Consider the following 10,220-nt stretch of genomic DNA (forward strand, 5'->3'; position numbering starts at 1 on the left):
TAACTAGATATTAATGACCATAATATTTGATCACTTTTATCTTGTAATGACAGTAATGAAGTGTCTCAGAGATTTTAAACACATTGACATTTTGAATAGGTGAACACTTTCACAAAAATAGTGACTCATCTTTAGGTTTCACAAACATAGTTCCATGGTTTTACAGCTATGGCGTTTAGTTCTAATGTTCCGTCCAATTGAATCCTGATAATTATGAAACGCAAGTTTATTTCTGATTCTGAGATTAGAGATGACCCAGGAGATGCAAGCGTCTCCGATACAACCCAATTCTAAACCTGGCAGGAATTCAGTTTTGGAACCCAGCCCGAGCCAAAGGCACCTAATGTAGCTGCACTGTGTTTGTTTTACTGTGCCCCAATTTAGTTTTCAGTTCCGTGATTTCTGTGTGTGCACACGGCACTGCAGTCAAATGCTTCTTTATGAGCTTTGGGGGTGTTTTCAATTCAATTTTATTTGTATAACGCCAAATCATAATATACATTATCTCAAGTCACTTTATATAGAAGCTCAAGACCTTAAAAATGATAGAGAAACCTAACAGTTCCCACAATGAGCAGAAATTTGGCGATTGTGGAGAGAAAAAAACACCCTTATTAACTGGAAGAAACCTCTGGCAGAACCAGACTAGAGGTGGGCGACCGGTTGGGGGGACCAGAGAAAAATGGGGAGGAGAGGAGAGATGGGTCGAAAAGAGGGGAGATAAGAGAGATAGATAGTGGGGAGGGGGAGGAGAGGGGGAGAGAGAGAAAAGGAAAAGGCAGAACCATCATGTTTCAGCTCAGACAAACTAGTTGTTATAATGAACACAATAAGAGTAATAATTATGGATGTAAAGATTTAAATGATAATGTTAAAGATATAAATGACAGCAGCAACAGTTCATATAATAATAATAATAATAATAATAATAATAATAATAATAATAATAATAATAATAATAATTGTTGTTGTCTGGGAGAGAGAAAGCGAGAGAGAGAAAGAGACAGACAGAGAGAAAGAAAAGAGAGAACCCAGAGTGGGAGCCCTGAATAGCAATATCTTTATGACCTTCTTTAATGATAAAATTCTAACTATTAGAAATCAAATCTACCATCTCCTGCCCTCAGTTGACACTAATACACCATCAAGAATAGAACTCTCAGAAACAGCTGAGAATCCTGTTATTTATTTAGACAGCTTCTCTCTGATCACCCTTGATCAGCTGACCAAAATAATCTCATCATCTAAACCCACAACTTGTATCTTAGATCCCATTACCAAAGTTGCTTAAAGAAATTCTGCCCTTAATAAATGGTACGTTACTGAACACAATCTGTCATTATCATCAGGATATGTACCACAGTCCTTTAAATTAGCTGTAATCAAACCCCTTCTAAAAAAATCCACCCTGGACCCGGAGGTTTCAGCCAACTACAGACCGATATCCAACCTCCCCTTCCTGTCTAAAATCCTTGAAAAAGTTGCAGCCAATCAGCTGTGTGAGTTTCTCCAGGAAAGTAATGTATATAAAGACTTTCAGTCGGGGTTTAGAGCCAATCACAGCACGGAGACAGCCTTGGCAAAAGTCACTGACCTTCTAATAGCTATTGATCTACCTGAATCAAAACTGGATGAGCAGAAATTACCATGGTGGCATTCGATCGTGATGGTGGATCCTGATCATGGTGGCTGCTGACCGTGGAATATGATTACAACAAGACATCTTGATATACAATATGTCTACTCAGATACTCGACCATTACTGACAATAATCCATCAATTCATTTACCTTCCATTATGCTACAAATTGTTTCTTCTAATCAATGCTGCAAATACTCTTATCTTTCTGATGTTCTCCTTTACACTTGACATCTATTACACTTCAGTCCGTCCTGGGAGAGGGATCCCTCACATGTGGCTCTCTCTGAGGTTTCTACCTTCTTTTTACCATGTTAAAAGGTTTTTAGTAGTTTTTCCTTACTCTTGTTGAGGGTTAAGGGCAGAGGATGTCACACCCTGTTAAAGCCCTATGAGGCAAATTGTGATTTGTGAATATGGGCAATGGATAAAACACAGTGTAAATTCAACATGAAGGTCTTGTGATGGAAATTTGACCTGGTGAGACTTCTGAAATAAAGAGATTTCAGAATAATAGTCTTTTAAGTATACTTCATACAGCATGCGAAGAGCATTCTGCAGAGGGAATGACAAAGAAACAATTGCTGGCGTGTGCTTTTTATGCAGATGCAGTGAAGAGATGTGTGTGTGTGAAGAGTTGAACTACGTGTGTGGGTGTGTGTGTGTGTGAACTATGTGTGTGTGTATGTATGTGAACTATGTGTGTGAACTGAGTGAATAGTAAAATCCAAGGAGATAAGAAACAGACACAGGCTGAAGGCCTCTTCGAGCTCTTGGTGGGGGGAGAAGAGCACAGTCTCAGATTTGTGGCCCTGATGTTATCATGGCAGTTACACAAACATAAATAGTATGCATAAGCAGAGCTAATATATAGTGTGGTATAATGGTAAAATTTTCCATTACAGTCTCACACATCAAGCATTAATTTGAACCCCCCTATAAAAGGGGGCTGTGGCAGGCAAACATCTCTCAACCAATTAGTCCTTCTGCTTATTTTCAAGATGTTATTCAAAGAATACATGATAATATAACAATCAGATAATGTACAAATGGGACATATTTCTTGAATGTAATAGAACAATTCTTCAGGCAAAACAATCCGATTAGATAAATCTCAATGTTAATCACCACACCAGGATTTTTTCTGTCTTCTTCTTTTGTCGGAGCAAGTCAGTGGATTTTTAAACCGCCAGGGCTGCTTTACGTTATATATACTTCTTCTCAGCTCCAAAATGATCATCATTGATAAGTCTTCCTTATATATTAAGGACCAGTGATACATAAAGAGAACTACTACGTATATTGAAACACACAATATAAATCAACATACATCAACATTTCAACAAACACAAGTTATTTCAAAACCAAAATTACATTCAAACCATTATTATTCAATTGTATAGCACCAAATCTTCCCTCTAATTCAGAGTTGGGACCCTTTTCTCATATCTATGTTGTCTACGGAGTGAAGCCTCTGACCTTGGCCATGCTCTCGCACTGCACTGCGCCTCAAGTAGAGGAGACAGTGTCTAAACATACAAGACTTAACAGCTTCAATCAAAATCAAAAACTTAATCACATTAACCTTCATCATGATTAACAAATTGTAGAGTCTCCTACCCATCAGCATCTGGGGTCACCACCATGGAGAGGTTACTAGAACATACGATGCATTGTGATATGGATTCCATCCTAGCAGGAATATCATTCCAACTTTCACTAATTATCAACTACAACTATTTTTTTTTCAATCATGATACAACATTTCTATGAAAATATGATCCTGATAGACTTCAGGGTCTCACATTTACAGTGTAGCCACTACAGGCTAGCTGAATTACACATTTGTACTTAAAGACAAATACCTTATTCAACCACATATTTTATAATCTTATCTACCTGTTTAAGAGATAAAATGCATTAGAAAGGTCAAATGTCCTATTTTGAAAATGTTTTAGTCTGACTTAGTGTTTAAAATCAAAGTCTGCAGTATTGTTGCTAGCACTGACTTAGATATTTTGTAATGTCCACCAGATTGTTTATATAAGAAGCAACCTCTTAAACCAATATTCAAAATTAGATGCAAAGGTAGTCAAAATAAAAATGTATATTTATCTATTTGTTTATTATTCATCAATTCTGATTCACAAGGTCTCAATTTGATTTGATTCAATATCTATTTAGTTAAGGATATATCATTGTACAATACCAATTTTGGTTTTTATATGTGTAACTATGCAAGGGAACTTCTAACTTGGTGCATCATGAAAATTATTATGGTAGGCCTTTCTCTATAACAAACCCTGCTGGACGATATATTGTCCCACAAACCACTGTGATACATTAAATCATAACTTTTAAATCACTGGGTCACCCAGACAATTTCGTGTTTTCCATGAAAACTCACACTTTTATTTATCAAATGAGTTGCAAAATGAATAGAAAATATAGTCAAGACATTGACAAGGTTAGAAATAATGATTTTTATTTGAAATATTAATTTTGTTCTTCAAACTTTGCTTTCTTCAAAGAATGCTCCATTTGCAGCAATTACAGCATTGCAGACCTTTGGCATTCTAGCTGTTAATTTGTTGAGGTAATCTGTAGAAATTTCACCCCCCGCTTCCTGAAGCACCTCCCACAAGTTGGATTGGCTTGATGGGCACTTCTTGCGTACCATACGGTCAAGCTGCTCCCACAACAGCTCAATGGGGTTGAGATCTGGTGACTGCGCTGGCCACTCCATTACACACAGCATACCAGCTGCCTGCTTCTTCCCCAAATAGTTCTTGCATAATTTGGAGGTGTGCTTTGGGTCATTGTCCTGTTGTAGGAGGAAATTGGCTCCAATCAAGCGCTGTCCACAGGGTATGGCATGGCGTTGCAAAATGGAGTGATAGCCTTCCTTATTTAAAATCCTTTACCTTGTACAAATCTCCCACTTTACCAGCACCAAAGCAGCCCCAGACCATCACATTACCTCCACCATGCTTGACAGATGGCGTCGGGCACTCTTCCAGCATCTTTTCACCTGTTCTGCGTCTCACAAATGTTCTTCTGTGTGATCCAAACACCTCAAACTTTGATTCATCTGTCCATAACACATTTTTCCAATCTTCCTCTGTCCAATGTCTGTGTTCTTTTGCCCATATCAATCTTTTCTTTTTATTGGCCAGTCTCAGATAACTAGAGACTCTAATATACTTGTCTTCTTGCTGAGTTGTGCACCGGGGCCTCCCACTTCTCTTTCTACTCTGGTTAGAGCCCGTTTGTGCTGTTCTCTGAAGGGAGTAGTACACACCGTTGTAGGAAATTTTCAGTTTCTTCGCAATTTCTCGCATTGGAATAGCCTTCATTTCTAAGAACAAGAATAGACTGGCGAGTTTCACATGAAAGTTCTCTTTGTCTGGCCATTTTGAGAGTATAATCGAACCCACAAATGTGATGCTCCAGATACTCAACTAGCTCAAAGGAAGGCCAGTTTTATAGCTTCTCTCACCAGCAAAACAGTTTTCAGCTGTGCTAACATAATTGCACAAGGGTTTTCAAGGGTTTTCTAATCATCCATTAGTCTTCTAAGGCGATTAGCAAACACAATGTACCATTAGAACACTGGAGTGATAGTTGCTGGAAATGGGCCTCTATACACCTATGTAGATATTTCATTAAAAACCAGACGTTTCCACCTAGAATAGTCATTTACCACATTAACAATGTATAGAGTGTATTTCTGATTAATTTAATGTTATCTTCATTGAAAGAAACAGTGCTTTTCTTTGAAAAATAAGGAAATTTCTAAGTGACCCCAAACCTTTGAACGGTAGTGTATATAGTAGGGGGTCCCTGCTCCATCTCTCCATCAGTTTGGGGGTCCTTGGCCTGAAAAACGTTGAAGACCCCTGCTCTATACGATTACCTCTTCATGGGGGAAGGTCTAGCATGTATCTTGAAACATGGATCCATTCTGCTTTACCTTAGACCCTAAGGGCTGTTCTGGTTGTTAACAGCACCTGAAACGGACCTTTTCACCTATATGAGATAGAGACACTTTTCCAGATTTGATTAGTACATAATGTCCTAGATGAAAGGCATGAATAGGTTAATTTGAAGGTTTTAGAAGTCTGCTTGATACCTGTAAATGAAAGAAGGTCTGGTTTAGTTATTTAGTTAGTTAGTTTTATTAACATACTCTCACATATACACATCAGTCCAAAGCAGAGTTTTTTATGGGGTGTCAAAGGTGGGCTTGCACTAGGTGTGATTTGAATGGAATAAAGCACAATAGGCAATGTATGTGGCCACTTAAAACTAGTAGTCATCATTGTTTTGATCAGCGTTTCTTTTATTGTGGATTTCATTCTCTCATCCTGACCTGAACTATCTATAGCTAACGGCATCCTCTTAAGGGCACTTAACGACATATATCTCTTCTTGTCTCAAGTTTGGAAAGCTTCAACCTGATTTACCAGTACTAGCAAGTATTTGTAGCTCTAATAGCTTCGCATATTTGCAAAATCTATTTCCATATTTATAAAGGGAGCTGACGAAGGTAACAAATGATCGTGTTTCACTGTGCGGTATTTTCTCCAAGTTTGCTGAAAAATAATGCATTAAAGTGTGCGAAACTTATGTGATGCCTGGTGCAAACCGTTGTGATCTCATTGATCCCCCCTTTTTCCACCTGTGATGGGCCGTGAGTGACAGTGGGCAACGGGAACACTGACAGACTGGACAACCTCTTATCTTTAGAATTTACTTAAATCAACACCAAAAGCATATCTAGAATCAGTGTAAATGGTTGCAACTCTGTTCTTTGTCAGAATGCAAGTTCTTGTAAGGGCGTATAATACCGCAGCTTGAGCAGAGGTACCAGAAGGTAACGCTCATGCTTCCAACACTTCTTAATCAGTTATTACAGTGCAGCAATATTTTCTATTTATTCATTTGTCAGACGGTCGGCTTACTGACCTGTCCATACAGAATCAAATCGGAATTTAGTATTGGTGTCTGCAACAAGCAGTCATGCTCATCATTTTCATCCATCATAGGAAGAATAGTATCTGGGTTCAGATGTGGTGAGCACTTTAATTTTAGGTGAGGGCTTTGTTTTGTGGCATTACTGTTCTTCTCACAAACATACAGGCAAAATGGCTGCCTGTAGTCAGGGAATCCAAGGCAGGGGGCACTGGAGAGAGCCCTTTTGAGGTTATTAAAAACCTTGTCCATCTCCTCTGTCCATTGTGCTGTGGTTGGCACAGCACAATGGACAATAGTAGATTCAGTGTCTAGAATAGGTCGCCATTCCCAAGAAAGAGAGCATATGCCTTTTTTTGTCTTAGGTGGAGGCACATTGTTCAAGACTTATACTCTCTCAGGCAACAAAAGGTGCTGTCCATCTCTCAGCACGTTTCCCAAATATGTAACCTCTGGCGAGCAGATCTGTAGCTTAGCCAGGGATGCTCTGTGACCACATTCAGGAAGTCTTTGAAACAGCAAAATCGAGTAAGAGCGACGAGTGTCCTTTGACAGGGAGACTTTCAACAGGTCATCAGCATACGGCAGGAGTGTGCTGCCACCAGGCAGGCGATAGTCATCAGTTCACGTTTTACCTCTGCTGCATACACCGCCAGACCTTCCCTGAACAAGTACAAGTACGGCCTGTCTGGGCCTAGTGGAATAAAGAGAAATCTGTGCTCAAATCGACAACTGTATAATAATTTGAATCTGGCAGCAATGAAGCAAAAATGAAATTGGTATCTTAACAATGGATATCATTAATAGCTTACAAATCCTGAACAAATCTCCACTCATCAGTTCGGTTTAGTTTTGGATTTGTAGGACGGGAGTATTGAAAGGACTGGTGGTTTCTACCAACACACCTCAGTCCAGCAGAGATCGAATCAGGTCTGTTATCGCTCTGGGAGGCAAGGGATACTATCCAATTGCAGGTAGCTTAGAATTAGCTTTAACTTTCACTTTGTGAGGCAAGAAAATTCAACATTAAGATGAACTATGTAGAGATTTAGCTAAAAGACTTGTTATTGGTTGGGTGTGAATGCATACAGCTCCTCTCTTTGGCTGGCATATAGTCAACATCTCTTTAATGTATTTTGACAGATGTCACAACCTCAGCAACATGTGGATGTGTGTCAATTACTCTGTACAAATTACTCTGTACAAATCACTCTGTACAAATCACTTTGACTGTTGAATTGTCAAGGTGCACCATACAAAATGTGGACATACAAAATGTGTTCATATTTCAACAAGTTTTTTGTATTAGTTTATTGTATTGTATTTATCTGTAGAATTGAATGCTCCTGTGCAGTAACACTGTAAGACAGGTCTCATTGCAAACATCAATGCCACTCAAGCTGGTACTGTTTGTATTAGGGTGATGGATAAAACAGTAAACAAAACTTTAAAAGTGAAATCAACGATTTTAATTGAGTGTAAAGAGAGATAAGGTCGAATTGGTAATTTCCAATTTAAATAGTGTTGATACTCAATTTCCTGAAAGTTATGTAAGATAAATGCAGAACTAGTATCTTATTTGTAGACAGCACAGTGAAACTACAAGTTTAAAAATATTTATAAAAATATTTATAAAAATATAAATTGTTTTATTTTAAATGATTAGTTGTCGATAACTTAAGTGATTGCGTCATACAAATTGTGAGATTGATTTGATAATGATTATTAATTTATTTCTTCTACAAAGTTATCTGCATTATGTTTCAAATTGTTCAATCGACAGACTTAAAGTCTGAATATTCCACCTCTCAAATTCAGTTTACCAAATCACCCATAAGCTCGATACAACAGTGAAGTAATATAAATATTTTCTCTAAGATTCAAATCTTACACTAACTTTTATTGTTCTTTAATAAATACAGTTTGTGGCAAGCAAATTGCCTTCTTTCTCTCTTTTTGTTCCATCTCAATAATTTATCCTCTCATCTCTGACATTATGTCAACATCTGATGATTATTTTTTTTAATCCATACGGTCACCATTGTTCTGCATTTGTGAGAAAAAATCTATGACGAGGGTGTTCGCTTTTGCACCGCCCACTGGAAGTGGTCCCCTTCTTTACGTTTGATCAGTTTCATACACAACACAATTAGAGTAACTTCTTAGTTAATGGCTTTAAACCTTTCATACAACAGAACATGAGGCACAGCAACCTCCAGCGAGTGCTCGTTCACTGCGTTACTTTAAATAAATTGGACTTATTCATTTTAAATTTCATGTCGTAATGTGTTTTACAATTTGCTGATTTTGAACAGTAGTGATTATTACTCTATATTGCTGATTTTGAACAGTAGAGATTATTGTCCTCTATTTTCATCGTATGTCCCAAACAGAAGAGGAGAGTTTAGATACTGTCTGTCTCTCCCTGCTCTCCTTTGGATCTGAACTCCAAGGTCATCTATCTTTTTTGCAGTATAGTGTTATGATACAATAAACTTAACTTAACTATCTGAGTGGTAAAGTAGTTGAGTACAGTTGCTCTACAGTATTTCCATTTTCATTATTTTATTTTCATTCTACTTATTTTAGCGCTTATGCTGCTAAGATAAAGATTTCACACAATGAATATACTTACACTTAGACTTATATTTTGTTGATGATTATGTACTTTTACTAATTTAAAGGATCTAAATACAAAATGTTACACTTCATAGCACATTCCTTTAATTCCCTCAAGCATATCACACATTATCTAATGTATCTGAAATCCTTGATGGATTTTCTTCATTTGGTCAAGAGACTAACTCTGTTTCAGAGAAACAGTGATTACTTCAGCTATCAGTAGTAAATTCCTCAAAAAACAGGAATGTCAGCACATACAAATTAAAACTTTACTTCCTATTTAGCGCATTAATCTTGTAGGTATGTTTAAAAAACATTGCTCATTTAATCATCATGTATTCTTTTGAAATTTTCAAACATTAATTCATCAGCATTTATCAGGAACATTTATCACTGATATTTGTGGATATCGGAGCATTATTCTTTATATGCTCTAGTTATCAAGTGTTGAATGCAGCCCGAAGCCGCCCCGGAAAACAAAGACTCCTTTGGGGGCTGTGGGGTTCAGCTACCACACCATAGACTCAGCTACCACACCATAGACTCAGCTACCACACCATAGACTCAGCTACCACACCATAGACTCAGCTACCACACCATAGACTTTTCTTTTGTCTTTACCGATGGACACAGGCTCCCGGCCGAACTGCCGATTACCCCAACGTTAGGGTGTAACGAGGTGGTGGCTATTGCCGGGCACAACCCAAAGTCGCTCCAGAAACCAGCCAACCACTGGTAAACAGATTAAGAACAGACACTAGTATAGTGCATTATGACATTATAAATATACAAAATCCAATTTTCACTACAGCTCAGTTCACTTCCCTTAATTTCTGCTCATTCAGTTTTGATTCAGATAGATCAATTTGGATTTGATTCTCATTTGGCATGAGGTCAGTCATCTCAGAAAAAACGACAGGTGACTCCCCTGTACAGATATACTTGCCTTTGATTGTTTTATATTTTTACAGTCAAATAGCAGAAAT

The sequence above is a fragment of the Hippoglossus stenolepis genome, chromosome 2 (assembly GCF_022539355.2).
Source record: "Hippoglossus stenolepis isolate QCI-W04-F060 chromosome 2, HSTE1.2, whole genome shotgun sequence".
In the NCBI taxonomy this organism is placed as follows: Eukaryota; Metazoa; Chordata; class Actinopteri; order Pleuronectiformes; family Pleuronectidae; genus Hippoglossus; species Hippoglossus stenolepis.